Below are 20510 nucleotides of genomic sequence, written 5' to 3'. Positions count from 1 at the left end.
TGCTAAAAAGTCGTAGTTTTGCCCAAAAGGTGAAGCATCGATTGTGATAGAAAAGTAGTATACAGGTATATGATATACGGATATTAGTTTTGTCGGCCATATAAACGGGCAAACGTTCGCGTACCAACTAAATTAACAATCGCAGTGTCACGCGCACACAGGTAAATATGAACACATCTCGCACGATGACCGCGGAAACTCGCTGTCAAAACGCTGCACTCGGGAAACGCGGCTGCAGCAGCGAGCCAATTGACATTCGTGCTGTCTCTCGCATCAACGCAAACTAAGCTGCTAAATCATAGCGCGCGGCAGACTGTGTCCCTGTCACAGGTGGCTAGGGGCGTGCGAATATTCGAAAGTTTCGAATAACGAATTGAATACTGTCCCATTAGATTCGGTCTTCGAATCGAAACGTCACTATTCGTAAATACTAAACGTCGAAAGCACAGCACATACGAAGCTATCGGCACTAGTAGCACGTTGTCCACATCGCAGATCGTTTTGAAGATGAGGCCTGCGCGGGCGTGTAATTTGTCCACGTCGCAGATCGCTGTCAAAAAACGGCGGCCGCGCGGCCGCGCCTTCAGGATCAGCCACCGGTGTAGAACGCAACTCCCACCTTTCTCGTCCCCCCCCCCCTCCCCCTTTGCCTCGCGTGCGACAGAAGACGGCGCGTTTCCGCCCCTCCTTTCACCATAGCGCGTGCGAGATCGCACCGCGATCGTCGCCTGATCCTCGCAACCTTTCACTTGCACATACAGCGTACAGCGCACTATGATATTGTTATCGTGTTTTAATTTACACGGATCATCACGACGACGAGGACGGTGACGACAGAAATGCGCTTGGAGTGTCCATATTATTGCTGTTAGTGTTAGAGCAGTAGCAATAATGTCTCACCCTTGAACCCAAGAGCCCGGAGGCGCGTGCTTTACAATGTGGCATTTTCGCAGCAGCGGTCTCTAGTGGGAAGATGTGCTATGACCTTTTTGGGCTGATGCCTTGCAGTAGGCCGGCATCATTTAAAAATGTTAGGATTGCTTTAATGTCACAGAATCCGTCTCTACGAGATAACATTGCTGCATGAGAAAAATCTGTTGTTCATAGACTAAAGGAAAGTACTTTTTTCTACGAGGTTGCCCGCAGGGAAATCTGCGTGAGCCGGCGTTTCGTGTTTTGCGGCACCACGAACACAAGCACATGGGTAACGGACCCTCCTGTGATTACCTGTGCGACGTAATCCTGTTCCGAGAAAAAGGGGATGGTGGTGGTTCAGCCGTTCGATACTTAAGGCCCATCGCCAGAGGCAATACACCCCTTTAGCCTCAGCTTCAGGTAGACGGCACCTCCGGATTTACAATTCCGCGAGAAATCGGTAGTCGCTTTTTGCTGTCCTTCTCTTCAACCTTCGTGTTTGTCCCACACTTTCAATCTTTCCTGTTTCTACTCATTTCTGTATACCTTGCGAACTTCCAGACAACGAGGGTTGTCTGGAAGTATAGCCACTCAAGGCTATATCATATTCGGTTATAGTACTAGCGTAGAATGACTTTTGAATAGCCTGTTTGTAGAAGTCCTGCAGCGTCCCCTATGCCCTAAACGAGCCAGATCCTCTAAATATTAGGCCCTTATCGCACGTTTACTCCAATAGTGACTGACGAAGCTTGTTCACATTTAGAAAAATATAAGGGCCAGGTTGTAGATGTTCTGCACGAAAAGCTATACCTGTGCTAGTGAATGATTCCTTTCCAAAAAAAGTACATAGGCACCGTGTGCAGTTAATTTTCATTTTCCGCCCCAATATCGCCGACACCGGCCAATAGAGTTGCGACAAGAATAATACGCCATTCCAAAGGACAGTGCCTCACTTTTCGTCGCTCATCTGAGTGTTATGCACTGCGCTTGAACGATATCAAGTTCGCAATTGTTCGCGCTTCTGATATCGATCGCGAACGTGTGCTGTCATATGCTGAGCATAGGCGCTTCGAGGCTTTTACAACTCGGACAGTCTTGCCTCATGATGAGAGATCGAAAGTGTCGCAGCGAATGCCATACAGAGTTTCTCCCGTTTTGTTGCTTTTGACGCTGACCGTCCCAGTGCTTCACTTGCAGATGGCACTTAGGTCATGCGCAAATTGCGTTGCAGGGTGTCTATAAACGAGTATTCAGAGTGTTAAAAGAGTACTAGCTTCATATAGTTTAGTTAGCTTAAAAGAACTATAAGCACAGTTAGAGTAAATACATTGAAAATAGAGAAATATTATTCTTGATGCGCATGGAAAGGCATAAATGTATGGGTGAAGTACGACTTTTACTTAAATAATTAGAAAAAGTGCTCAAAAGCGTTTTATTTGGTGAATGTTTTAAGCGTGTAGATGAACGGGTGAGTCATGCGGGTAACGTTTAAGGTCTCAGTGCAGCGTGTCGTTTACGTGGGCTGTTTTGTAACAGCCAGTTGAAGTTAATAATGACACTGCTAAAGAACTAGCTTCGCAGCAAGCTTAACTGCAATTCTCCAAGCTCGCATGAGTCTGCTGTAATATCTTAAGTTCGGTAAGCATGACGCAGGAAGAGCACGCTAAGATGCATTTTCACGGGGATGAAGTGCCAAAAATGCCAGTGTACTTACATATAAGTATTTTCTTGTGCAATCTTTGTGCAGCATGCGAAAAGGACAAAATGCGCAAGCACAATCTTCAGGAACTCAAGCACGTGTGATTTCAAACCATTTGGCCACATTTTCAGTGCAAATCTTAAGATTTCCTGCTTTATTCTTATCACGAACACAATATCGCTTGTAGAATCTTTGCTAAAGCTATCTTGCTTGCTAAGCCGAACATAAGCACTTCAGTGTGCCATTTGCAATAATACGAAGGCAACTGGGAAAGACAGCCTCCTGACCACGGATCATCGCCACCAACTGCCACTGCAACACGCGTGCTGCTTTCCATTGGGTCAACTGAGCTGAGACTGAACGCCTTGGAACTACCGGAGCTACCGCCTGTCTGACCACCGTATTTCTACTGGTTCTACGAGCAGTCCGCAGTTCCGATCATGACAGACAAAGACTTGGACAAGCTATGCCATTGCTTACATGAGGTGCCGGAAGAGGAACTGGCAAAGCTGGACGGCACCTGTATACTTCCAAATGTGCGGGTCACAGGCGTTTCACGGCACCATACCGTTGAGGCAATCCGCGGCAACTTGAAAGCCATCAAATCATTGCATGAGCGGCTAAGACTGATCACATGGCTCTATTGCTGGCTTTTACCGCACGACAGACTAAAAGGGTGGCAGCTTTATCGCCTCAACAGCAGACTGCAGCAGCTTGTCGCCGATTTCAAGCTACACTCTATTATAGCGCAAGAGTTCTGCTGGCGCGGTAGGATAAACACGTACGTGCCCTTGGCATGCACAGATGGCCGCTACGCATGTGCTGTGACCGGTGACCTGGAGGACGAGCCTGAAGTGCACAGTCTTATATGTTTGTGTGCTTGGTTGGAAATGCCCTACTTGGCCGTTCGTTCAGTCGATGTGATTGATAGGAGACAGCTGATGCACACTCTAAATAATGTGATAGGACGCAGGCTCAATGAACACCTGGTTGGCTCTTACGAGACGTTGAGCAGTGGCTTCACTGCCGCTCTCCTTGACAAGAGACAACGTGCAAGCAGACAGCTGGCAGCGGTGACATTCCCAGAGGTGTTTGGGCGGAACATCTAGCCAAACGCTGACGGCCTCAAAATGCATTCTGGTAAGAAATATTTTCGTCGACCTCAAAAATTACGTTTGTAAAACGGTGTCACAAAATGAGCGTGTGCTTCTAGGAACAATTTTTGAACGTGTTGATGCTTCAAACTGTCCAAAAAATAGTTGGTTGATCAATTAGCCAATTACCAGCTGAGCGTATATTAGTCCATTGAGGAAGAAGAAAAATCGTCTGACGAATAGGCTTTCAAACATAAAGAACTATATGACTCGCAATGAGTTATTCGATGCTTCTTTTCATCTACAAGTAGACAGCACGTCCTACAAAGAATAACGGTTACTAACGTTTTCGGGCAAAATTAGTTCTTGTAAGCTGCGCGGAATACACTTTGGCACAAAGATTTGCAAGCAACCATTTTCAATTCACTTCGTCAGCTATATTGAAGGACAGCTTTCAAATTATTTGGCAGGAAAATGCCTCCACGTGACTTTCACATAAATCGTTTTTGATTTCATGGCGACGAAGACGTACACCGCTGTCTTAGAGTTTGCATTCACATTCGCAGCGGAAATTGAAGGCGCCAGCGCCCGCTCCATATACATATTTCCCTTCTTTTGTGTGTGTGTGTGTGTGTGTGTGTGTGTGTGTGTGTGTGAGAGAGAGAGAGAGAGAGAGCCTATTGACTTTAGTGCGTCGAATGTGAGTAGAAGCACCAGCAACAACTATCGCGCCGTACCGCCTTTAGAATCTCAGATTGGCACGATACATTTTCAACAATGTCGTGAGCCTGATGATTACAAAATGAATTTAGCAAAGAACAAATAGAACACCCGGTGTAACATTACTGGTCTCTTCGTGCGCTAACGGGAGGTGCATTACCTGGCGTAAAATACGCACTTCATTTATTGTGTTTCATTATATGATCCTACATCATTGCGCGGATGAAGCGCATGATAAAAACACGCTGGAATTTGTTTCTCTGAAAGCTTGTTTTAGAATTTTAAAGTTGGAATTGAAAAATAGCTGTTCTCAACTATTTGAGAAATGAAAAATGGCAGCATTTTCTTGAGTACAGACCAGGAAAATTGTAAAATCTTGCACTTTTCGTCTTTAGGGTGGATGAGTGGCGGTTATGTCGGTAAGTATATGATATTTCCAGACTTCCTAACCGCACATCAAGAAACCAGCCAGTGAGTGTTTGACCACTTTATTACGTGCTCCTTAACCTTAGAATGTGCATGAAAGTAAAGTTGTTATTGTATTGCAGCATGCAAACCCCGGATGAGGTTTTTGGCCATACAGTGGCGCTGCCGTCTACATCTGTGCCCTGTCCGATTAGGATGACAGGAGTGCTTGTTAAGAACGTCTTGACCAATCACACATAGTTGCAGGAACCATGCGCAGAGGCCAAAACAACAGATCAAACAAGTTGCGAACGTTTCCGGCTACGGTCCTTAGGTGACTTATCCACGGTCATCTCGCTGCCAATGACTGCTCCCCCACCCACGCCCCACCTCGCCTTAAGTATAAGTACATGAAAGTAACCTCGTACTCTCGATGTGCTATCACCTTAGAAAATATATAGTGCTGTTTTTTACGTCGATACTGTTGTCACAATAATGAGTGCTTTTAATCCACGTTTTTTTCTTTAAGGTAAAATGAAACCACATCAGACTGTTATGGAAGAGTCAAGGTTGATTCGTCGCGCAAATTCAAGGGACAGGAAAAGGCGGAACAAGAACTGGTGCTCTCTTGTGCACAAAATCACCAGGCCGTCGATATGTCGTGCCAAAGTGCACCTCTACTTCCAGAGTGACATCAAGGGACGTTGCATGTGCAAGTAATCTTCGAGCCACGGCGCGGCAAAGTTTGGTGGCGCCATTTCAAACGTCCTCCAGCAAGTTTACCAAGAAGAGTACTCGAACGAACGCAGACTCCTTACAGTAATCTGCGGTACCTATATCTTAAAACCTTATACGCTTTCGATGTTGTCTTGGTTGTCAATGCGCAGCGTGTGAAAAACACTGCCCCAACAAATACGTTGCTCAAGTATGCCATTCGGTGCCCCCATACTCGTCTGATATCTGCTGTTCAATCTTCAAAAACTTTGATGTGGTTGCTCGTACGGGATCGGCGTTTTGCTACAGTTGCTTCAAGGCTGTGGTCTCTATCCGGCGCCGTCATCTGACATGCTGCACTTCTGTTTATTCGCCGATTTGGGGCTCACGTATTACGATGTCTAAATAAAGTACAACTTATTGCCGTAGGGAAGCAACGCTTATTAATTTCCCTTTGGCCAAAGGGTATTATGGGCAGAAGCCCTACGACATGGCCACCAAAGCGGTGAATGAAGACCAAAACAGACGACTTGCTCGAGGCTAAACACTCCCAACACTTGTGAACTTCACGAAGACCGTAAGGCGAGATGTTTGCGCGCCAGTCCGTTCAACTCGTCCGTTCTATACTGGCCACTCACCTTTTGTACATTGATTGACAATAGAGCACTGTAGCAAATTATTAATCGATGATAACGTAAAACACTACTGTTATGCTTCCTGCAGGTCTCGTGTTCCTCAAAAATATTTCGCGGAAATTTGTTTTGATGCGCTATAATTAACTAGCGGGCGCATAACCCACCGTGGTCGATCAGTGGCGGTGGAGATGAGCTGCTGAGAACGAGGGCGCTGTTTTATTCCCACCCGTGGCTGCCACTATAAGGTGGGGGTGGATTACCAAGAAATCATGTACCGGTGCACATTAAACAACTGAAGTGGTGTAACCTTTTCCCGGTTCCCAAAAAAAGTATTACAACATGAGATGTTTAACGGTGTACGCGCCTCATTAGAAGGCCGGGATTCTGGCATCTGAAAGTTTGGATTTTTTAAGAATAGATTTCTTTCCCAGCTGTCCCAACCTGCGTTGCTTTTGATATCTTGCATAATAGCTTATACTTAAAGAATAGAATTACGTCGGTCCCCCCCGTACAAAAGCGCGAAGCCCTAACCATTAGGCCACAATCGCACCTACGCTTTTATCGTCTCAATGCCAGCTATATCTTTGAAATGTTTCACGTGTGTGTCACATTGCGTAGCAGCGGTTCCCGAAAGCTCAATCTTGCGTCAGTTGGATTTCTGTCGGACACTGAAACGAAATGACTAAACCTATAGCATTTCATTTCCTGTTTAACGAAATTTTCGGTTCAGAAGCATTCGAAAATGATCAGTCTATGTGCGTAAGACATTTCTTTATTTTCACGGCGTTAAGTCCTACAAATACATAACTCGTGGGTTTGTCGCGATAGTTGATTTTAAGGAGCTACATTGGCCGTGTAAGGAATTAGGAGATATGCTTGCCGGAATGTCAAAAAATTTATGCGCAGCTGCGCTTCTGGCGACAGCAGTCTGAACCACTCTGATCAAGGAAAACGCATCAAAATTTGATGCATCAGGAGTATTTACAGAAGGAAAAGTGTAAAAATGAATTATTTATCAAGGTGCCACCACAGAGTTTACGCTCAGTCAGTGGCGAAATATGTTTGCATTGCATTCATTTACGAAGAGGCCACCAGTAGCCGTAAATAACACTCTTGCCTACGTCTAAGCCGGGTGTTTTAGCGTGTACGTTTTGCACGCATCCGCTAGGGTAAACGTCGCTATTGCACCCAAACCCTTGACACGTGAATAGCGCTGCAGTGAAGGCACATAGCAGCTCAGCCGTAATTTTGGCTACTACTAAACACTTGATATATGTAGGACTTCGTCTTTCTGTGACATGTACTTTTGCTTGTAAAGCAGCAAATAGAATGGAGTAAACAAAAATAACATCATTTGAAGAACTGATATGATTCTAGCCACAATTTTCGATAATCACACTTTCCAACAATGTGAAATTGTGCCGTCGCATTGTAGACCCTTGCCTAACTTACGACCACCTCAGTAGCCCTGGATGTATATTTACTGCTGACATGGAAACTTGGTCGTGCGAAAGTACGCGCCCCTTTATATGCAGTGTGTGTGACCACCAATTACCGATTAAAAGAAGCGAAAGATCGAAGTAAAGACATTCGCGCATTAAAAAAAATTTACAGGTCCTACGCAGCGTGATAATGCACTCCACGCGAAGCATCATGAGAACGACGGTGAAACTATTGTATGACAGCGACGGCACAATTTCTACTGGTGTCGTTAGGGGCAAGTTTACGACATGCCGATTGTTGGGTTCCATAGGCATTGGACGGGAGCAGGCGTAATTAATTATGGGGTTTTACGTGCTAAACCCACGATCTGATGAGGCACGCAGTAGTGGGAGACTCCATCATAATTTGGTCTACCTAGGGTTGGTTAACATGTACCTGAATCTAATACCCCTGACACACGGGCACTCTAAGGTCCTTTAGGTAAGGGGGTATCTACTGAAAAGGCGTTCCAGTGCAGTGACACACGACAATGGAGTATCTCCCTTCCGACAAAGTTCCTTTGCGGGAAAAGAGATCGCGCATAAACTTTTCGAACGGAAAGGCGTAGTCTTGCATACAGCCTGCACAACTCATCAATACATGAGAACCTGTTACATAACTAAGGCGCCCCGTAGGTATTCTTTTACCCTGGGAAATGTTTTAAAATTTAGCGGGTAATGCGATATGTCGAACAGTGAAGATTTACTCTTGCTGTACTCTCAAACGCCTGCGCCACGTCGCTAGCGCTGCCATGTTGAATTCCAAATATGCGCATTATAAGCCACCAAAATGGGGAAAAATGTTTTTAGGTTGTAAAATCACTAAATGTAATCGACATGCGCTGATTCTTGTAAATGTTTTCTCTCTCGCTGCTTTAATAAGCAGTGCTTTTTTTGGGGCGGCGTTCTTCTTTTCTTTCTTTCTGGGGTTTTACGCGCCAAAACTAATTGTGATTATGAGGCACGCCGTAGTGGAGGGCTCCGGATTAATTTTGACCACCTGGGGTTCTTTAACGTGCTCTACAACGCAGGCACATTTCATTTGAGGAAGGAAGGAAGGAAGAGAAAGCAGGGAGGTTAACCAGAATAAAGTCCGGTTGGCTGCCCTACATCGGGGGAATGGGAAAAGGGAACACAAAGATGACAGGGAGAGAGAGGAGGGAAGGAAAAAAGGGAAATTAGCGGTTAGTTCGCTGACGCGTGTGTTATTGCACTAATAGTCACAGACGTCGACACCTAAAGAAGTTAGTGCGCTGCCGTGTGTCATCGGCGCAACTCCTTTCTTCAAGGGGTAATTCAGAGTAACAAAAGGGGTTTCCTGCAAAGGACTTTACTTCTGCCCGTGTGCCAACTGTATAAGTACACTAGTGTTTTCCCATTCCCCCCCCCCCCCCCCCCACCACCCCCCTTCAAAATACGGCTGCTTTGGCCAAGAAAGTTGGAGAAAGTAACAAAGATTGTTAACTGATATGCCACTCTTTACCAATCGAGTAAGATTTATACGAATACGTCGTGTGGTGTGTGTTAAAATGGCTATGGCAGTTGTACTCCTGTGATAAAACATTAACACCTGTGCGACCTTAGACAATCATGAAGGCGGCACAATATCACAAAGCTTCTACGTAGCATTAGCTGTTGCAAGGAATGGACTGGGGAATGTGGGGCTATCACGATTGTGATCCAGTCGAACATGCTGTTTTATAGCGGGAGCAGTCACGAGGCAATATTTTGAGAAACTGATAGGTGACGCACGTGCCAGGCGTCTCAAAAAGCTAGTAGACTTTCCCACGAAAGAAATATGCTTCTGATAGTGGCATTATCATTAAGGCATTAAGCAGCTGTACAGGAAGACAGAGGTTTAGATCCTGCCATTGATGTCACATTTGTTTTTTAGTGAAGACGCCCACAACGAGGTGAGACAAGAACCTGCCCATCAGAAAGTGTCTCGAATGAGGAAAAAAATGCTTAACATTTGTAACACTACTAGCAACGACTGGTCATCTAGCATGGTAACGATTCTGGCTAACAGATGGTGTGGTTTCAGAGGCTTGCGCATGATAAGCAGAGCCTGCTCGAATGGCAACGTTATCTTCACCATGATAGTGCTGCTTACGCTGTAGGTGAGATCGTCTGCAGCCTCGCTGGCAGACCACGACACTACGTGATCGATGGCAACGCCGACAACGAAAGCGAGACCACATGTATGAACAACATTGTTATGATGATGACAACGAAGACATGCTGACGCGACAATTTGTTCAGTGACATATTGGAAAGCAAAGAGCTGTCTCTGTGTCAGGTACAATGAGAATGACTATAGAGGAGAAAGTAGCGTGGCGATAGATAGCTGCATGAGCGTATTTATTGATTTTGCATCCAAGACACGCGGGCAGATTGCACAAATCAGGGGGTAGGCGCTGCGCATGCAACAAACCATCAAAATCAACAAACGCGAGATATGCGGGACATCTGCACTTGGCATACAGTCATTTCACTTCTAATGCGATGGGCTCGCAGACGTAGACAAAGGAAAGGAACTGTTAACGTTGGGGTGGTCGGGCTGGTAATTGGACGGCATCTACAACGCTCTGGAGACTCAGGGTCAAGGTGATAGAAGTTGTCAATGCCCGTAATAATAGGAAGACTTTGATGTAACATTGTTAGAAAAAGCGCAGAGGGACAAAGACGGTGGAAAACAGGACTGGTGCTTTCTAAGAACTTTGGTGCTTTTTTAGGAAAACTTGAGCTTGTACTAGCTGGTGAATTTTCATCTTTTTTTGTGCTAGCCTGAGAAAACTAGGACTAGCACGGATACAAAGCAACAAGACTGAATAGGTTAAGAGCAACCTGTTCAGTCTTCATGATGTTTACAATGTATTTATTCAAACACGCGCAAAAATAGATGGCTATTTTAGAAACTGAGATTACGTAAGAACCACAGTGAGTTCCTATGACTGCACCACTCTTAAGTGGAAAGGAACATCGAAGTCATTTTGATGTGAAGCAAAACAACTGAATCGCACTCGGTTTTAGCATCATATCTGTTTTTTCTTTTTTGGACGAGCTGCAAAACTTGACTGCCGCTTTAGCATACACCAAAGAGAAGGAAGGCGAAGGCCTGCGTGTTGAGGAGACATTCATTAAATTACTTGACATTCTCATTGCATTGCGTTTTTTCTTTCTATTACTTGTTTTGTGCTTCCAAAGGTCGTTGGTTTGAGTGCCTCGAATAACTTAATCTTAATTAAGGTGGTGTTACTAAAGGTACTCGAACCCACGACGTTTGTTGGTGGCAACATGTACCATGGTGGTTCCATGAATCGTTCTAATGCATTGCTACTTCCTATTGCTTTCTCCCACCAAAGATGGTTCGACTCGCAGCAAAGGTCGAGGATATGACCACCCACAAAGGAAGCGGGTCCGATTGTCTTGATAAACTGTATCTTAAGTAAATGACCCTTAATACCAAAGGTTGTGGGATCGACTATCAATGATGGCACTTTCAATTTTGGTGCAATTGAATTTTCTGGACGGCCAAATTTTCGACCCATGAGCCACCTAAGACTGTCGCCTTAATACCGTCAACGTTCGCTGTGAGATGGGTTCTGCCGGATTTTAAAGCGAACAGCCTTCTTTATCTCTTTGCGCTCTTTTCGTGGTAGGTCACTGGTACGCCGGTAAGTCGGACTTGAGGGAGAGAGGGCGTGGGAACGCGCGCGGGGAAATTCTACGGGCTCTCGGGGCGCCAAGTTTCGTAGAGGGGCGACAAGATGACTGCTCCACGATGCTTTAAAAACGGGCAAATTCACTAGGAATCCAAATAATGAAATAGTTGGCGCCATCCGCACCAAGTAAGCCTGCAGGAAAATCTTTTGCAAAATAATGTAAGTGATGCTTTTGTGGCGTGAAAATAATTCCCTTCCGCATACTATGAAGATAACAAGCTGCCTAATACATTGAGATCAAAATACAGGGTGGCTGGCTTCCATACAACTTAGTTGATTTTTTTCTTCTTAGTATGTATTGGAAGCTCTTTGCCGCAAATGCTCTTTTTTACGGACCTTGAAAATTCCCTTGGGTGCCCATTACACTGCTTCTACATTCGCCTACTATAAAACAAGAAAAAAGAAACATTATGGGGTTTTACGCGTGAAAACCACGATCTGATTATGAGGCATACCACAGTGGGGGACTCCGGAATCATTTGGACCACCATCGGTTCTTTAACGTGCACCTAAATGTAAGTACACGGGCGGTTTTCGCCTTTCGCTCCCATCGAAATGCGGCCGCCATGGCCGGGACATGATCCCTCGACCTCGCGCTTAGCAGCCCAACACTATAGCCACTAAGCAACTACGGCAGGTTCCGTCTAATATGCGATCTTGCGAAAGCCGCGTCTTCAACCGTCGCTTGCTACTTCGCCTTTCCGTTTACCAGCACTGTGGTTCCTAGTCAGATTCTAAATTTCACGAAAAGAATAGGCAGATAAAAGGAGGCACTCCGATATCAAATTCTGTATTTGCATGTCCCTTCGACGGCCATCATCCAACTGTAGTGCATTACATTTTAGTTTATTTTCCTTATATCAGTTTCATTCCAACATTTTTTGTGCCTATGAGATTTAGTATCAAGCCCGCTACCATGGTAACCTACGCAAAACCGCTTTTATAAGTGCTCGTTCCCACAGTACGCCTCTTCACTCGCCAGCCCAGCACTACCTCGAGTACTTCCGCCGCAGTCTTGGCAGAATAGCGATAGTGCCGTCATTGTTCTGCAAACACCGAGCCCCTAATTACATGCCGCGAAGCTGCTGCTTCAAAGCAGAATAGGACGCAGCCTGCTCGCTCTGCGTACGGACGCCAAGAAACTGAGGCCGTGTTTCCGACGCCCAAACAGCCTACACTCTTAGTCAAGTACCGTATAATGTCCGGCACATATGCGGCATATTTTCGTTCCAGTGTAAAGTACTGCATATAAACGGACTTTCAAGCAATATCATGCGTGACAATGGCTGCGGCGGCAGGCTAGGCTCGCCATATGCGGCCGCGAGCGGATTATTATTATTATTATTATTATTTGATTTGTACACATATACACACAAGGACACAAAGGGATTAAGGAGGGAGCAAGCTGACAACTGCCACCGAGAGGGGCACAACGCCTGCCTACTCCTATAGGAGGAGGGAATAGAGGAAATGAAAATATGAGAAAAGACAAGAGGAAATCAAGAAATGACGGAGACACAGACAGAACAAAAAACAAAAAAAAACAAAAACAAAACAAAATAAAATAATGTCTATAATCGGGAGGCCAAGTCAGTGTCCTTCAGAAAACTTAGCAGGGCTCGATGGGCCTGGTCACGTCTTGCAGCGCTCCCCCTTGGAAAAAGGCAATCGTCAAGGGTAGCACATTACAGCCCCATAAGTCTATACTCCTTAATTAGTAATGTGCGCTGCGCAACGAATGCGGGACACTCTAAAACTAGATGTTCAAGTGTCTCACAGGAGCCACAAAACGTACACGACGGGCTGTCCACACGTCCTTGTCGGTATAGGCGTTCGCGCACCGACACAGACCCAACCCTTAACTTGTATAACAGTGCTCTAGCACGACGGGGCAAGCCTCGACCACGAACGCGGGGAGGGAACGATCCGTCTGCAACACGCTGGTCTGGGTGCTGCTTTAGGAGGGGTCGGCGTATCAGGAGACGGGCATTTTCAAACGTGCACGAAATGTCAGCGCAGTCACATTCATGGTGGGCACAGCTTGAAGCGAAGTGATCAGCCTCTTCATTTCCAGCGATGCCCACATGCGAGGGTACCCACCGGGCAATGAGGGACACTCCTCAGGAAGTAATTTTGCCGGAAGTTTCTTGGATACTGCACAACAATGGGCATCGGCATCTTGTCTAAGTCTGCTGAGGGCAGCACGGGAATCTGTAATAATGACGACCTCCAAGGCGTTTAATTCTTCGTGTACGTATTTCAGAGCAACATCAATCGCTGCTAGTTCTGCAGTTGTTGATGAGGTTGGATGTAGTATTCTAAATACCCGTCTGATGCCAATCGAAGGGCAGAAGAAAGCTACAGAAGCGCCTTGCGCGTCGCTGTGTACAGATGCGTCCGTGAATACTTCAATATAACCTTCAATTTTTTCAAATAGGTGGGACTGGGCCAATTGAAATAGTGCCGGAACAGGCTGACTAGATTTTTTGTGGATTTCAGGAATTCTCAGATAAATTGGGAAGGAGCATTTGTTGCGCTTCGTCGGAGTTGTGAAAGAAGTAGTGTCTCCTGACCTGTGAGTAATGTCCACAAACAATGCCGCCATTTTTCCCATCTGAGAGAATGGGCGCTGAAGCAGCCGATTAATCAGTGCTTGGCCGTCTGATGCTCGGTGCAAACGCTCGATATGGTGTAGCGCTCTCTGGTGTGCTTGCAAGCTCAGGGGCAACTGGTGCGCTTCCGTGAGTAGTGGAACAGATTGCGCCTCACGAGGTAAGCCAAGCATGACTCGGAGGGCAACACGATGGTCCCGTTCCAACTCAGACATCACATTTGGTGGCACGTTCAAGACTGGCAAGGCATACATCACGCCAGAGAGGACAGACGATTGGTATACCTGAAGTGCTGTCGATGATGATGATTTATTGGCATCCCCTTTGAAACGGGGTGGCGACAAATAGTCACCTAGCCTGCTTGATTTAATCAGGTATACTACACATGTTCTTTATCTAGCATTTTTGTATACCTCTCATTATCTTTCTTTTTCAAAAATTTAGCTTGTACCGCTGCCTATGATTTTAAGAGATCAGGTCGTATCCATCTTTTCCCTGCTTTTTTTCCACCAGTACTCTAATCGTCTCGTGCTGATCTCTACGGCTGATCTGTTTATGTTTCCTTCCACTTTAAACCCAAGCGCTTCTGGGAGTTGCACGTTACCTACGGTTCTCGCTGGGTGGATCCCGTCGCATTCCATTAGGATGTGCTGAGTGGTCTCTGGATCTTTACTGCAGCATACACATGTCTCATCTAGTTCCGAATATTTGTTCCGATATGTTTTCGTCCTTAGGCAACCGGCTCGAGCCTCAAATAGCAAGGCACTGCCCTTTGTGTTATCGTACAGATTTTCCCTTCTAATTTCTTTCTTCTCATTCTTGTAAATCTCCATTGTCCTTTTCGTTTCCATTCTTTGCATACAATTCACGGTCTCTATTTCTCTCACTTTCTTTCTGATGACCCCTGGTTGTCTATTTGCAGTTTCGATTTTCCTGTACTTGGTTGCCAACTTCCTTGACCTCTTCCTCCATTCTGTGTCCACGCTTTTCATGTAGAGATACTTGTGCACTTTAGCCGCCCATTTATTTTCATCCATGTTCCTGAGCCTTTCTTCAAAACTAATTTTGCTTTGTGCTTCTCTGACTTCAAAAGAGGCCCAACCCATGTCTCCATGCACTGCCTCATTTGTCGTATTACCGTGTGCTCCCAAAGCCAACCGGCCTACTGATCTTTGGTTAACTTCCAAACCCGCCAATATATCCGATTTTAAGCATATAATGGCATTTGCGAATGTTAGCGCTGGCACCATTACTCCTTTCCAGATTCCACGCACCACCTCATACTTATTGTGGCCCCACAGTGCTCTGTGTTTCATTAATGCTGCATTCCGCTTCCCCTTTATTTTCAGATTATCTTGGTGGTCGCTTGAGTAATTCTTTCCTTCGTTTATGTGTACGCCGAGGTACTTATATTGCTTCACTATGGGTATTACTTGCTGTTGAATGGACACCACGAAGTTACTCGTGTGTTCATTAAAGATCATAATCCCTGATTTCTCTGTGATAAACTTAAGGCCTAGATTTGTCGCTGCGTTCCCACAGATATTCGCAAGTATCTGTAAATCTTTTTTATTGTCTGCTAGTAGCACAATGTCGTCTGCGTACATCAATCCAGGGACCTTCTGTTGCACCATTTGTCCATTACGCATGTAGGATAAATCAAAACCTAATTCGCTGTTTTCCAGTCGTCTTTCTATGTCCTTGACGTAAAGCGTGAACAACAATGGTGACAGAGGGCATCCTTGCTTCAATCCTTGGTGAATTCCCACCATTTCATTTCCTTTTCGGCCTTCCCATGCCACTTGTACTTGGTTGTCTCGATATATCTCCCTCAGCAGCTCCACGAAATCGTCATCCATGCCTTCGTATTGAAGAATATCCCACAACAATTTCCTGTCTACGTTGTCATAAGCTCCTTTAATATCTAGAAATGCTACCCATAAAGGTCTTTTCTGAGCTACTGAAATCTCTATGCAATGAGTTAGCACAAACATATTGTCATCTAAGCGTCTGCCTGGCCTGAACCCATTCTGTAGTTCCCCCAATACACCGTTTTCCTCCACCCACTTCGACAGTTCTAATTTTATGGCTTGCATTGCCATTCTATATATCACCGACGTTACTGTAAATGGCCTGTACGAGCTCGTCTTATACTTATCTCCTTTGCCTTTGTAGATGAGATTCATCTTGCTTTCACGCCATCCAACGGAAATATTCTTTGTTCTAATCACTTGCTCTATGGCATTAGTCAGCAGTGCCTTGCTTTTTGGACCGAGGTTTTTGATTAGCTGTATTGGGATTTCATCGGGTCCTGCTGCCGTGTTGTTAGGGACATTTTCTGTTGCCTTTTTCCAATAAAAGCTTTCTATGCTGAATTTTTATCTCTCAAGCCTCTCTGTTGTTGCTGGATCTGTTGTCTGAACTACGCTTTTTCTCGTACCGAAGTTATGCCTGATAACGTCTGTGATGTACCGCAGCGCATCATCGCCTTCATAGATGTTACCGTCTTCATCCCTTATAGCCGTTTGCGAGTTTCTAGTTGGAGCTCCGAGTGCTTTTATATGGTTCCAGAATCTTTTTGGGGCGCCTTTGTCTCTTTTGTGAATGTTATGCACCCAACGTTCACTTGCGCATTTAATTTTCTCTTGCACGAGCTCACTCGCAACCCTTTTCTTTTCTCTGTATGTATTCCATCTAAGGAGCACCTCTTCTTCTTGTAATCCCAACTTTTTGGCTTCTCGATGAGCCCTAGATGCCTCTTTACGCTCTTCTATAGCTTGTTTAATTTCCTTGTTCCACCACTTACGTGGTTTCCTCTTTCCAATCCAACAATTGTATTGCCGTGTCCGCCTTATTTCATGCTGCATAACCTCCACCAGTTCCTTATATTCCCAGACTGCTGTAGGAAAAGCCTCAATTTTCTTCTCTATGTTGTTTGCGATCTCTGTTATTTGCTCGTCATTCATTTTTAAAAACTCTGAGGCTATTGGTTCATGTTCTGCGCTGGTATCTCTCCCAAACTTTAATGCTAAACGTCTATGATCGCTTCCCAGGCTATTTTTTCCATTTTCGTCTATTATCATTTGGTCCAGTTGTTCGTAGACCATTTCTGAGACTAAGGCGTAGTCAATACATGACTGCCTGTTTCCGCATTGCCACGTTACCTGTCCATGACACTTATTCTCCCTGTTAACTACTATAAGGTTCTGTTCATCACACAAATCCAGCACTAAAGAGCCGTTGTAATCAGTATATCCGTCTAAATCGTCCATGTGCGCGTTCATATCTCCCACTAATATCACCTGGCCCGAGTTACTGAACTGATTAATATCGCTTCTAATGCAATCGACCAATTCCTTATTTTTTTCCCTGCTATCACTACCTGTCCATAGGTAAGCTACTCCCAGCCACGTCTTTTTACCTTGCCATGTACCACTAATCCATAAATGCTCTTTACATGTCTCGTTTACCCTTCGCCACTTCAGACCTCGCCTAATTAGTACGCCTACGCCTCCGCCTTTCCTTGACCCGGTCATTCTGTTGCACCCTTCCCATACAAAGTTGTCAATAACAGGCGGCTGCTCCAAATCTCGTAGATGCGTTTCGGTCAAGGCGTACACGCTAATCGCTTCATCATTCAGTTGCGTTTGAATTTCCAGCCATTTTTCCTGCTTACGACCACCCTGCATGTTAATGTAGCAAATTTTACCTTCTCTATTCTTATCCTTTCTGCGTCTTTTCCTGACTCCTGGTCGCCTAATTCTGCCCTTTACTGGTGTTTCGCTATGTTCAATACTCAATCCTGCTTCCTGATTGCCTGGGGCCCGCCTAAAAAAGCTACAGCTCGTGCCGCGAATCGACTTCCGACCGGTGTTGCTACACTTTCACTAAAATGTGTCCCGTCACGCACAAAAGCGCCTTCGCGGCCTGCTCGGTGCACTTCTCGGTTGATGTCAATGACCGTAAAATTCATTGCTTTAGCTAGAGTCCAAATTTCCCTGTTTACTGCAAGAACTGCCCTTTCAATTTTATAACCCTGCCTTTCAACCTCTGGCACCGTGCACACCGCGATTTGTACTTCTTTTGAAACATTCCGCAGGTCGGTGACCCCTTTGGCTATTTGCTTTGTGATTCCTGCTCCTCGTCCGTTCAGTACGTCAATCACTCCGCCCATTATCACCACTAGGTGTCTCTCCTCCATTGTGTCCCACATGCGTTCCTTGGCCTTCGCTATCACCTCTCTAGTCGGCTTTCCGGGAAGCGCGCTAACCTGGACTCGTTCGTCTGCCCCTACCCTCTCTGCTATCGCCGGTTCTACTTTACGCATGTTGGAATCCCCAACAAAGACAACTCGACGCTTTCCTTCCCCTTCACCGCCGAAAGCTGCCCCCGAAGTCACAATGCCCTCCCCTCCTTTCTTATCCTTGCCCTTGGCTTTGTTTTCTTCCCCGGCCGCGTCAGTGGTATCCCCTTCGTGACTATCACTGACGTTTCCGCCACTGCTTCCCGGCGTGGCGGGTTCGGCTGTCTCTGCACTCGCATCGGAGCCAGCTCCGTTCGCGGTGCTCGCCTCGATGCGTTCATCATTGCTTTGCAGAATGGTGGCGCTCAGCTGGATTTCTGCGTTAGCTAGCTTTTCTTCTGCCTCCTTCCTCTGCTTCTGCTCGATTTTAAGTTCCTTTTCTAGCTTTCCAACCCGCGTAGCTAACTTATCCTTGTATTGCTCTAGGCGGTCTAGCCGCGACCCTAGCACACACATCCTACAGATAAAATCTGCAAAATTCGCTTCGCGTGCTGACTTAAACCGCGTTTCTTCCAGCGCGTAGGAACGCTCGCACTCAGAACAACGCACGCGTGGGTTCCCCCTAGTACCAACCATCATCTCGTACTAACAAGGCGTAGATGTGGAAAAAAAATTTCTTTACCTACTTTTATCTAAGCGAGAAGACCAAGAAAGTGACAAAGCCTTAAGATAATTTATAAAGATTGCTTGGCTAAGCTAACCCTCCTAAAAAAACCAAAAAGTGAAATATAAAATAACAAAACTTAGCTCTTTGGCACGCTGCTCCTGCTGCGCTGAAATGGCACCTCGACTCGACACGTCCGCTCCCGTCGGCTTCACTCGTGAGAGTCGTGTCGTCTGGTCGCAGCCAGCGCCCCTAGCAGTCAAGGCGGCCACATACTTGAGCAGCGACCGGGATTTGCACCGCACAGCGGTAAAGGCAGGGCGCCAAGAGAGGCGATCATCGGTAATTACGCCCAGGTAGCGGTGGTGCTGTACCCATTGTACCGGTGTCTCTCCGAGGTACAGCCGGCTCATGGTTCGACGAGCCCGTTGCCTTGGATGATACGCAATCGCGGCTGACTTAGCTGGTGAGATCTGCAGACCAACTTCCTCCAAGTACTCTGAAGTCGCATTCAGAGCTCTCTGCAGGATTCCACGAAGACGCGGACCGTGGTACGAAGGACCGCTGATCCACAGTGCAATGTCATCAGCATAGATTGCTATACATATTGGAAAGTCTGCTTCCTGAGGCAATCGGCTTGGAAGTCCAACAAGTACACTGTTGAAGAGAAGCGGCGACAAGACGCTGCCTTGTGGTACACCGCACTTAACAGGGCGAAAATCACTTGTTGCTCCTCCAACACGCACTTTCATGTGGCGCTCAGATAGAAAGTCTTGCACGAAATGAAGCAGTCGACCCGAAATTCCCGCATTCCTAAGGGCGATAATAATCGCCTTATGGGGAACCGAATCGAATGCTTGCTGTATATCCAAGAAGAGCATGTATGCAGAGTGCTTGTTTTCTCGAGCAGACTCTAGAGATGAAACGAGGTCTGCTATGCTATCGAGGGCTGAACGGTGACGACGAAAGCCGCTCATGACATCAGGAAAGAAATTAAGCTCTTGTAGCCTGCCGTCTAGACGAAACAGTACCATTCGTTCCATCAGCTTCATAACATTAGAAGTTAGCGATATTGGCCGGTAAGACTTTAGGTGTTTTGCAGGGCGGCCGGGCTTTAAGACTGGTATCACCACAGATGATTTCCAATCATTGGGGATCACAGACGTTCGCCACACTTCGTTATATGCGTCCAAGACATTTTGATGAAAGGCCTCATCGATGTTTCGTAATGCCTGGTACGTAACACCGTCTTCACCAGGGGCAGTGCGACGTTTGGAGAGGCTGAGGGCGTGATGCAGCTCTTCGAGAGTAAAGTCTGTTTCATCCATCTGGCAGGCTGGACCATAGCAGAACGTTGTGATGTTCTGACTTGTCAGAGGATTAAGGTCATTGTTTGCGTTGCCACTTGGCATAGGAGGTACGAAAAGGTCGGCAAATGCTTCCGCAAGAATTTTCGGAGTCCGGCCAGTCGTTATGCACAAAGCAGCAGTTGGATTCTTGCAGATCTCACGAGTGCGAAGAGCCTTCAGTATTCGCCAAACACTTCCAAAACCATTTGCCGTATGCAGTGAACTACACAGTGCTGCCCAGCTCTTTCGACGAA

At 46.1% G+C, this 20510-nt stretch overlaps 1 long non-coding RNA gene across 1 annotated transcript in view; it reads left to right on the top strand.

The window, feature by feature from the left end:
* The first annotated feature begins 3016 nt into the window (after positions 1 to 3016).
* The window catches only part of LOC125940233 (uncharacterized), a 37224-nt gene continuing 19730 nt past the window's right edge, over positions 3017 to 20510 (top strand). Inside the window, exon 1 of the long non-coding RNA XR_007463456.1 lies at positions 3017 to 3099. This is a non-coding gene — a long non-coding RNA (uncharacterized LOC125940233). The remainder of the gene's footprint in view (positions 3100 to 20510) is intronic.

This window comes from Dermacentor silvarum, chromosome 9, assembly GCF_013339745.2.
Source record: "Dermacentor silvarum isolate Dsil-2018 chromosome 9, BIME_Dsil_1.4, whole genome shotgun sequence".
Classification (NCBI taxonomy): Eukaryota; Metazoa; Arthropoda; class Arachnida; order Ixodida; family Ixodidae; genus Dermacentor; species Dermacentor silvarum.
Note: the sequence above shows the minus strand (reverse complement) of the source record. Positions and strands in the feature narration are given on the sequence as shown.